The sequence below is a fragment of the Diceros bicornis genome (genome assembly GCF_020826845.1).
Source record: "Diceros bicornis minor isolate mBicDic1 chromosome 13 unlocalized genomic scaffold, mDicBic1.mat.cur SUPER_13_unloc_1, whole genome shotgun sequence".
Taxonomy (NCBI): domain Eukaryota; kingdom Metazoa; phylum Chordata; class Mammalia; order Perissodactyla; family Rhinocerotidae; genus Diceros; species Diceros bicornis.
This window is the reverse complement of record NW_026690866.1, coordinates 14061539-14071694: the sequence shown is the minus strand read 5'-3', so window position 1 is coordinate 14071694 and position 10156 is coordinate 14061539. Positions and strand designations below refer to the sequence as shown.

Here is a 10156-nt window from a genome sequence, read left to right as displayed (position 1 = left end):
TTATTTACTGCTGGAACCCAGATGTTTGCTCCTTGGACCATCTCATCAGACCTCGGCCTATAGAAAAGAAGCTAGGAAACATTGCATGCATTTCTAATGTGAAGAACTGTTAGTGTTCCACCAGGAGACACCTTGGGCTCTTCCCTGCACTATCTGAATAGAAAAACAGGAAGAGAAGCTTTTCTCCATCTATACAAAGCCGGGACCTTATCTTGAGTTTGAGAGGATTGGGGGTGAGTGAAAACAAAAGTCTTCCCGAGTTTGAAATTGTTTTAACAAGAACTATTGGCTGGCTTTGATGTTAAAGGTCTTTATTCAAAATTGACTACCCATAATGCTAAGTTCAGAGTGGAGATTTGTCAGTATAAGAGAGAAGAATCCCTTTTTGATTAAGTCAGTGAAATACAGTATTTGGGAGAATGGTTATATTTGAAGGCGACTTGTTCATATTCTGTTGCCACAGTGACATCTGTTGGTAAGTGACTACTTCATGCTATTCTCGATGATTTCTGTTTGAAAGACATACTGAGCTTGATAAATAAATGGCAAGAAATAGGATATAATGGAACACATGAGGAAGCCATTTGGGGTAAAGCTAATTCAGCCTGAATTTCTTTTTCCAAAAGGGTCTGTCGCCTGCACTGTGTATCTGCTTTGCCATGTCCCAAAGAGAAGAGTAAATGCCCTTAAGATAAGAATGTAACTTCCCCCTCATTGGAATTTCCTTAAGGATAAGCATTTCTCCCTAGGCTAGGATTTGATTTCTGCAGTCATCCTGTGACCACCCAGCTCCAGACAACAGACTTGACACCAGCCATGCCCATCAAAACACCAGATCTGCTCCCCCGCTGTGTCCATCAATAGCTGTTCTGGCAGGGCAATCTGGCAGGGCTGATCTCGTGGCTATTGTAAAAGGGACATTGCAATCACTTGCGATACATGCTCTTTGATGGTATATAACCGCTCTGTACACCCCACTTCTTCAGTGCCCTTCCTTCCTTAGGGAAAGAAGGCCACAGGCCATGGTCCTCAAAAGTTGGCTCATAATAAACTCACCCCAATTTTGATTTATAAACTGATTATGGATTATTTACGTCGGCAAGCTGATGTGCAGGAAGTAGTAAAGGCACAGTGGTATTCATGTTGCCTGAAATAAAATCTTTCCTCCCTCTTTCCCTTCCCAGGATGCCCACTCTTCATGGTGGCACCTACTTCCATGGTGTGATCATTCTTCTGATGACTCCTTTCATTCCCTCTTACAATTACTCAACAAATATTTGAACACCTACTGTATGCCAGGCTTGGGATACACTAAGCAAAAAAATTTCTACAAAATCTCTGTCTTCACAGAACTTGTTTTTGTTGGCTTAGTGAGATAATGGATAAGTAGGCAGACAAGTGAATTACATAGTCTATCGTGTGATGATCTGTGTCAAGAAGAAGGTAAGTGACAGGCAATGGGGAGAGCTAGAGAGTGAGTGGGTTGCTACTTTAATTAGAGAGCACAGGGAGGCTGGAGCAAGGACCAGAGGGAAGGGACAGAGCAGGAGGACATGCAGATATCTCAGGTCTGCAGAGATGCTGTGGAGGAACTGTGACTCGGATGTTGTTGGGCAGCAAGAAGCCAGTGTGGCTGGAGCACAGTGAGCAAGAGGGGAAAGGCAGAGAAGGTTTGAGATGCCGGGGAGGGTGAGCAGATGAAAGAAGGCCCCTGGGCCCATCAAAACTGTGCTGTAAGTGAAATGAAAACTTTTAATGTCATTTAACTATACATTGCACAATTCAAGTCGTAAATACCTTTTGTTTTTCTATAGTCTTGTCAAGTACATCAACGAAAATGCTGCTGAATTGGGAATGTGTAAATTATCCCCAGGAGTGACTGCTGTATCTTGTCAGGCGTCTGGTCTGCACAGCAGTCGGGGTTGGGAGTGATGTGACAGTCAGGAGACGAACTCTAGTCTTCAGGTTGTCACCAACTGTTTGTGTTATGTTTCATCTGTAAAATGTGGAGGATGGAAAAGATGAGTGGTTTTCAGACTCTGATCCATGGACCAGTGGATATTCCTGAAGGCTCTTGGTTTTTGTTTGTTTGTTTTTGTGAGGAAGATCGTACTGAGCTAACATCTCTCACTCCTCCTCTTTTTGCTGAGAAAGACTGGCGCTGGGCTAGCACCCATGCACATCTTCCTCCACTTTATATGGGATGTCACCACACCATGGCCTGACAAGCAGTGCGTCGGTGCGCGCCCAGGATCCGAACCGGGGAACCATGGGCCGCTGCAGCAGAGCGCGCGCACTTATCTGCTTGCCCCACCCAGATGGCCCTGAAGGCTCTTTGTTTTTTTTCTTATTTTTATAAACTTCGATGCAAGCTTCACGTAGAAGAAAGTGTCCCCTAGCTTTAAAAAGATTCCTGGACTTGGTCTTCACTTAGGTTTTCCAGTATGAAGAGTTTGCAGTCTCACAGACGCCCAAAGGCTAGACAAAAGGAGCAAGATCCCTTTTTTCGAGTGTCTCTTGTGGTAGTGCTCATTGTCTCTCATTCAAACCAGAAGATGATTTGTCAATAGTGAGATATATCATTTGAGACCCCATCCTTCAAGATGGCTGAGTTGTCGTCCATCATTTTACAGACTTATGCTAAGTGAATAATATAAAAAGTGAATGTCTCAGCAGGTACTTTCTGACACAAAATAGAAACTAGGAATTGAGAAAAGTAATTATGATTGATGTCTGTCAATAAGGGCATAGGGCTAGTCTAATTTCAAAAGTAATTAATGGCATGATTGTTAGTCACTGTACATATTAAATATATTGAAAAGTATTCGTGTTCTCATAACAGAATTATAACTGGAAGATAAACTGGATGTTTTCGGCACTTATGGTTAAAGATGTATTTTATTTAGTTTTGTTTTGCTATTGAGGAAATTATAAAATTTATTTTTTAATATATTGCATATCTTCTTCCTTTCCAACCTAGAATCTCAATCTGCTATTTTGGAAACTCTGAAAAATATGTTCAGATGCTGTTCAACAGGTAAGAACATCTTGTTAGGATGTCAAATCCTTTTCTCTCTTATTTATCATAAAATTGTGACAGACTCTCATTTATCTTCCTGTCTGCCCATCTGACGAGGCCACCTTGTTTCTCTAAGCCTGCAGGGAAATCCAGTCATGTGGAAGGGGATGCTTTCTTCCACTTAGACTTTGCAGAGAAAATCAGCCTTGAAGTGGAACTGAGCACATGCTTTTCAGAAGCTGCATCATTCTGTACCCAGCCAGAGCATTGGGCCTGACAACAGCTGGATCCAGCAGAAAACTGGACACACTAGGAGATGTCATGTGGAGATGTGCCTGGCTGGACTAATAGTCACATGGATATGAGTTTTAAAAAAATCTCTCAGAACTTTACCAAAATCAAATGATATTCTTAAGTTGCTGTAGTAGATGAAACATTAGTTAGTGTCTTTTTAATTTCAACAGAACCTTTTTTTTTGTTACTAAAAAGCCAAATTTTATGTCTTTTTTCTTGTTACCAAAATGGACTTACTATTAAAAAAAAAAAACCTGCAAGAAAGGAAACACTCATATGGAATAGAAATTGTGGGTAGCAATTGCTACTTTTTTATATAAAATCATCTGTTTTATTTATTTACACTTTCTCCCAACTGTGCTTTTGAAAATAGCTTAGTAATAGAAATTATCAGTAAGAACAGGGTGTGCTCCCTTGAGTGAGGTCCAGTAGAAGTCAGGTGACTCAGAGCTGAGTTCTAGGCCCAGGTCTGTTTCTGGATAGTGTGTGACAAGGTACTTAGGCTCTCTAGAACGTAGTATTCCTTTCTGTAAAATTAAAGAATTTGATGATTTTTGAGAACTTTCCCAAATATTAAATGACTTCTCCTATAAAAAGTAGAAAGATCCTTCTCAAACTGATAAATTATCAAAAATGTTTGTGACCTTTCACTTACCAAGAACAACTGATGTCCCTTCAAATATATTGATTGAAAAATAAAGATCATAAAAGTATATATTTGATAATTTAATAAATGAATTAGCATAAAAATGAACCAGGAAAAAATTAATGATCAATCAAAATTGTACATTATGAAAGTATTACTGTTTGTTACAGTATATAAAATTATGACTCTAAAATAGTATCTTTTTGCTGTCTGTAAGTTTATATTGTTACTCATATATCACTATTAACCCTATTATGTGTTACAAGTAATAAAATGTCTTGAAAGGGAAAAACAATAAAGCAGCAGCCCTGCATTACACATGAAAGTTGTGCTCCCCCTGGAAGGAAAATGAGGATACAACATTGGTCAAGTACTTCATTTTGTAATCCACTGGTGAATTTCAAAAATATAGGTATTATTGTAATAGTAAAGATATTCTTAAGAATAGTGCCACAAAACTGGTTTTCCAGCTTCTTTTTGTCAGAGCTGAGACCTACATCAGGCTGGGACATTTGAAGAGGCATGGGGGACTCAGCTGAGGGTGCTTTAATTAGTGTGAGATGATTAGGCAATAGCATATAAGCCAGAGAAAGATTAAAAAGAAGTAAAGGGAAATAAAGTTGGAAATAATTAAGAAAAATAGTGCCTTCAAAATATCCTCTCATTAATTTTATAGCTTTTTATTTATTTTATTTTATTTTTTGAGGCATGACTGGATAGTATGTTAGATTTTTCTAAACCCTTATCTCCAGGGCATATATTACTGAGTTCTTCATTATAAAGGATAATGCCAAAGAAAACCTGGACAAAAGTATTCTGTACTACCCACAAGGACAAAACATGTACAACATTGCACTATATATTAAGAGTCCAGCTGTAATAGTCAAGATATATATTCATGTGTGTAAAATTATAATGATTTTCTAATTTTCTCTGGCTGTGAACCGTGGTAAAATATGCAGTAATAAGCAGGAAACCTGAAAAACTAGGTAATTTAAAACACCTGATAATACAGCCAGACCATTCAAGGGTGAAATCAATTTAAATTTCACACCTTCTCCTTTCCTTGTAGCCAGTGATGTGTCTGGAAGACAGAAAACTCATAAAATTTATTGAGAGTTAACAGTATTTGGAGGCAGTTGAGGTTAAGCACTCAACAATGATGTCCCTTACTTCAGGAGCCATTGACTTTTTGTCATAAGTTTACTTTATACACGGGTTCTCTTCTTAGATTATTTCTGTATGTTTCTTAGAAGAGAGACAGGGAAGGAGAATTAACTATCAATCTACTGTGCGCCAGTTCCTTTACTGTATTACCTTATGCAATTCTTACAGTAATCCTTTAAAGTAACTGTTATAATTCATATTTAATAAAGAAAACCATGTTTACAAAATTGATCAAGGGTAAGAGGGAATATCTGAACATCAGTCCGCTGGGCTTATGCCTCATATTCTCTCTACTGTGATAAAAAGTGTGCTTCAACATGGGTACTCACCATCTGGCTATTTAATACCGGCTCCTGCAAACAGCATTGGATGAGATGAGATGCGAAGTTATTTCCAAAGATATTCTATTATATTTAAACTGTATTATTTATGAGTCAGATGTCAAGACATGTTTTAGAGGCATAGAGAGCAACTGATTAGTTCACCTACACATTATTAATGTTTACTATAACTTTTGTGTGCCACATCGTGTCAACTTTACCAACTTTAGTGCTTCACTGTTCTTTTTGAAAAAACTCAGAATGTCACTTTTTGTGTCAAACACCTTGCTGCTTTCTTTTTATTCACTAGATGACAGTTCTGTATCTCTGTAAATTACCACTGCAGCAGGAAACGAGAGCTCTTAAGCCAGTTTGCTCTGCACAAATGATGGACATAGGAGGACTTCTTGTTCATCAAGGCTGCCTGTGTTATTCCGTGGCCGTAACGGGGATGTCCAGGACTGCTTAGTCAGAGGCACGAAGCAGAGTCAGAAAGCATCCTCTAAATTCTTCTTCAGATGTGAGTTCAGGCACCTGTCCTCTCACCTGAGCACACTGGAGTTTATTGAAAGTGTTCTGACTCTTACTCTCTCCCTGTAGTTAATAAGTCTGGGAGATCCATACCCCTAGAAAAAACACAAGACTCATAAAGCCTTTTCTCAACTAAACGGAGTTGAGGGCTATGGTGTTGCCCGAGAGTCTGATGCTTAAAGAAAATACAGCTGGTGCTCAAGCGGAAGGTAAGAGGGTCAGCCACTCCCGGAGGGCTTTTATTGATGCTCCCATGGAATGAGCAAGTTTAAAAGAAAACCACATTGCTTAAACCTCACTAACTGATTGTTTCATTTTCAAGTAATATGCTCTGAAATCTGCTATGTCTAAAAAACCATTTCAGGCCGGCCCCATGGCTTAGCAGTTAAGTGCGTGCGCTCTGCTGCTGGTGGCCCGGGTTCGGATCCCGGGATGGCACCGAGACACCCCTTCTCTGGCCATGCTGAGGCTGCTTCCCACGTACAGCAACTAGAACGATGTGCACCTATGACAGACAACTATCTTCTGGGGCTTTGGGGGAAAAATAAATAAATAAAATATTTAGGAAATATATAAATAAATAACCATTTCATAAAATTTAACTTCTGTTTTTTATTCTCTAGTATTTGAAATTATTATTAAGACTGTAAATCCTTAAACATTCTACAATACACAAATAGGCAAATATCAATTATATTCTCTAAAATGGTTTGCTCCCATGTTAAAGATTAATATATGGTAGCAAAACTGGTTACCATCCAGTTTTTAACTCATTTTTTGCTTTTGAAATTACATATAAAATTTGTGTTTTGAAGTATTTTCCTAAAACTCCACAACTTTCTGATATAAATGGACTAGATGAGAGGTAACTAAAATGAATTTTGATCTTTAAAACTCGAGCTTTGTGTAAGAATTGATAATATCAGACTGTTGAAAGTTGGGTCTCTCCACATTATGATATTTATTAATTGTGAATAGCCACATCTATTACAAAGTGCTGAAAAATAAAAAGAAATTGAACAATATCAACACTCTTACCCCACATGTACAGTTTATATGCAAATAAATTCTCAAAGGTCAGAAAAATGTTTATGATTTCAGATACCTGGTAAAATATTATCTCATTCCAGTTTTAACCTCATTTGAAATGGACTGAAAACTCTTCTCTTAGGATTTTGCTCTGATTGGTGCTCCCAGGTCCCCTCAATGCCTCATTTGATTGTAATCTTATCTGAGGAATTGAATATTCCTTTCCATTTGTTCTCTTTAAGGTATCTGTGATAGTGCTTTTTATGCAATGACCACTTGGTACAATTTATTATTAGTTTCAGAAACATGCTTACTTAGGAAGAAATCAAGAAAACAGATGTGAGGAATGTGGGATCACCTAGCTGATGGTGTTCGAGGGATTCCTCATGTGAGTCTTGGCATAGAAATGTTCAAAGGGTAAAGCAACATTGGTTAGATCAAAAGTGTGGGGTAAACATAATTCTGAAAGAATAATGATGGAGACTTAAAAACAAGAAACCCCTTGAATTGCTTTGGAAGTTATTAGACACATCAAAGAGCTGGGGAAAAACATTGTTTAACGTAAGTTCTTTCTAAACTCTAAGGCAAAATGTAACATGAATTTACATGGTAATTATAAACCACAAAACAACAATTCAAAAGACAAGTACACAACTAAAATAGAAACCAGAGTGAGAAAAATAGAGGTTAAAGGAGAGATGGAAAGAGATGGTTGGGGTAAGAAAATATGGCTTAGTCATCCTTGAGGTCTCCCTCAGACTCTGATCATTCCTAGTGCTCAGTAAACACTTTGACCCCATGAGCCTGGGGAGGAGCAAAGTGACACGTGGTTGGGAGGGGAGATAATGCAAAGATACTCTTGTGGAGGCACTGACATTGAAAATCAGTGACATTTTGCAAAGGTGTTTAACATACTATATTAAGGATTATTCTGGAAAGTTAAGGATTTTTCTGGAATGTACGTTTTCATTTTATGGAAACTCCAACAAGCCCAGTGAAAGATTTAGACATTTCAGCTTTAGAAATAAAGAGAGGTGCCAGCCCTGTGGTGGAGCGGTTAAGTGAACGCACTCCAGTGTGGTGGCCTCAGGTTCACAGGTTCGGATCCCGGGTGTGCACAGACACACCGCTTGTCAAGCCATGTTGTGGTGGCATCCCATATAAAGTAGAGGAAGATGGGCACAGTTGTTAGCCCAGGGCTAGTCTTCCTCAGCAAAAAGAGGAGGATTGGCATCAAAAGTTACCTCAGGGCTGATCTTCCTCACACAAAAAAAGAAAGAAACAAAGCCAGAATGGGAAATTTTTTCTGTCAGTTTTAACAATGAAAACCAGTTAGCATTTGGAAATCGGTTGCAATTTGAGATGAGAATGTGAAGAAAGAATTAGATGTCACATGCTGTTTTTCCCTTTCTCTGAGGCAGTAAGGCTTGCAGGGGGAATGAGGTTCCATCTTTGCTCTATTGAGTTTGAGAAGGTGTAAAATTCATTTGTGCTGGGCAACACTGTTGACCTGTGGAGAAAAACAAATGGTTTAAGCAGCTGATCTAAAGGAATAACTAAGCTCATAAAAGTTCTTAGCTTATAAAGGGTGCCTCTACTTTGCTCAATTTAACTGGACGTCCACTGACCTATATGTGCAAGGTATTTGTGGTAGGTATTGAAGGAAATACAAAGAATTATAGGGTTCCATGTTCCTCCACATACATGACATGGTTTGCAAGATGTAATTTGATTCTTCCAAGCTATTTAGTGTAAGTTGCATTACAGAACCTAAAAAAAATGGCAATGTTATTGAGAAATTGTAATTAAAGAGAGCTTCTTAGGAGAGATGGACTAGATCAAGTCCTCAAAGGGACCACTTTTGGGTAGGTGGAGGGAAGAAAGAGTGAGGATTTCATATGGGGGAAGAGAGGAAAGGTACAGAAGTGGAAAGAAACATGGCATTTGGGCATGGGGGTGGGGAGGCCATGACAGGCACAGTATTCCCGTGACAGAGAGGCAGTTCACTTTCCTCCTGCAGGAGCCCAGCACTGCTTGCCACCTCCTGGCGTCCTCCACCTGCAGGCCCCACGCCTGAGCCAAGGCCTATCTTATCTGGATTGCTACCTAGTCTCCCAACAGGTCCCTTTACTTCCAGTCTTAATTTCTTCTAATCTTTCCTCCACCATGCCTCCAGAGTTACATTCTAGAATCCAAGTTTGCTTAAATCTGATATCTGCTTCGACTCCTTCAATGACTGTTCAGAGTAGCCTAGAGAACATTCAGACTCCTGAGCTGGACACGCAGGCTTTCCCTTGCTGTCCTCACCTTCACCCTCATCACCCACTCTGTCCTACATGTTTGCTTTGTTCCAGCCTTAAAAATACCAAGCATTTTCTGAAAGATTTAGATCCTTTATATCTGTATTTTATATGTGCTTCTTCTGTCCTCCTACCCAGTTTTTTAATCAACTTAATTCCTATTTCTTAATCTAAATTCATGTCAAATGTTCCTTTCTCTTGGAGACTTTTCCTGAGAAGTCTCCACCTAGAGACCCATTTTGATTTCCCTACTCTGGGACCATATACTTATCTACTTTTCCATAACTGTTGTTTTATTCATGTCTCATAGACAGTGAGCTCCTTAAAGCTGAGACTATCCTTCTTCTTAATAAATAAATGACCAGCAATAGGATACATTGGGGCATATGAGGAAGCCATTTGGTGTAAAACTAATTGGGCCTGACATTGTTTTTTTTTCCCAAAAGGGGCCTGTAGCCTCTGTTCATCCATTGTATATCCACCCTAATCAATTAACATGTCCCAAAGACAAAAGCAATGCCCTTAAGGTGTAAATGCAACTTCCCCCACATTGGTATTTCCTTAAGTATAATCATTTCTCCCTAGGCTAGAATTTGATTGCTGTGCTCATCCTGTGACCACCCAACTCGAGACAACAGCCACGCCCATGGAGGCAGCAGACCTGATACCCACTGTGTCCATCAATGGAGGTGCTGACAGGTCAAGGTTGCGGCTATTGTAAAAGGGATATTGCAATCACATGTGGTCCATGCTCTTTGATGGTATATAACCATGTTGTACACCCCACTTCTTTGGAGTGCTCCATTTCTTTGTGAAAGGACTCTCCCGGGCTATATGGTCCTCAAAGTTT

General features: G+C 39.2%; 1 long non-coding RNA gene across 1 annotated transcript; it reads left to right on the top strand.

The window, feature by feature from the left end:
• Window positions 1–338: 338 nt before the first annotated feature.
• Window positions 339–9952, top strand: LOC131401729 (uncharacterized). The gene is made up of 3 exons (XR_009217902.1): window positions 339–475; window positions 2981–3037; window positions 9892–9952. It is a non-coding gene; the product is annotated as an uncharacterized LOC131401729 (long non-coding RNA).
• The last annotated feature ends 204 nt before the right edge of the window (window positions 9953–10156 follow it).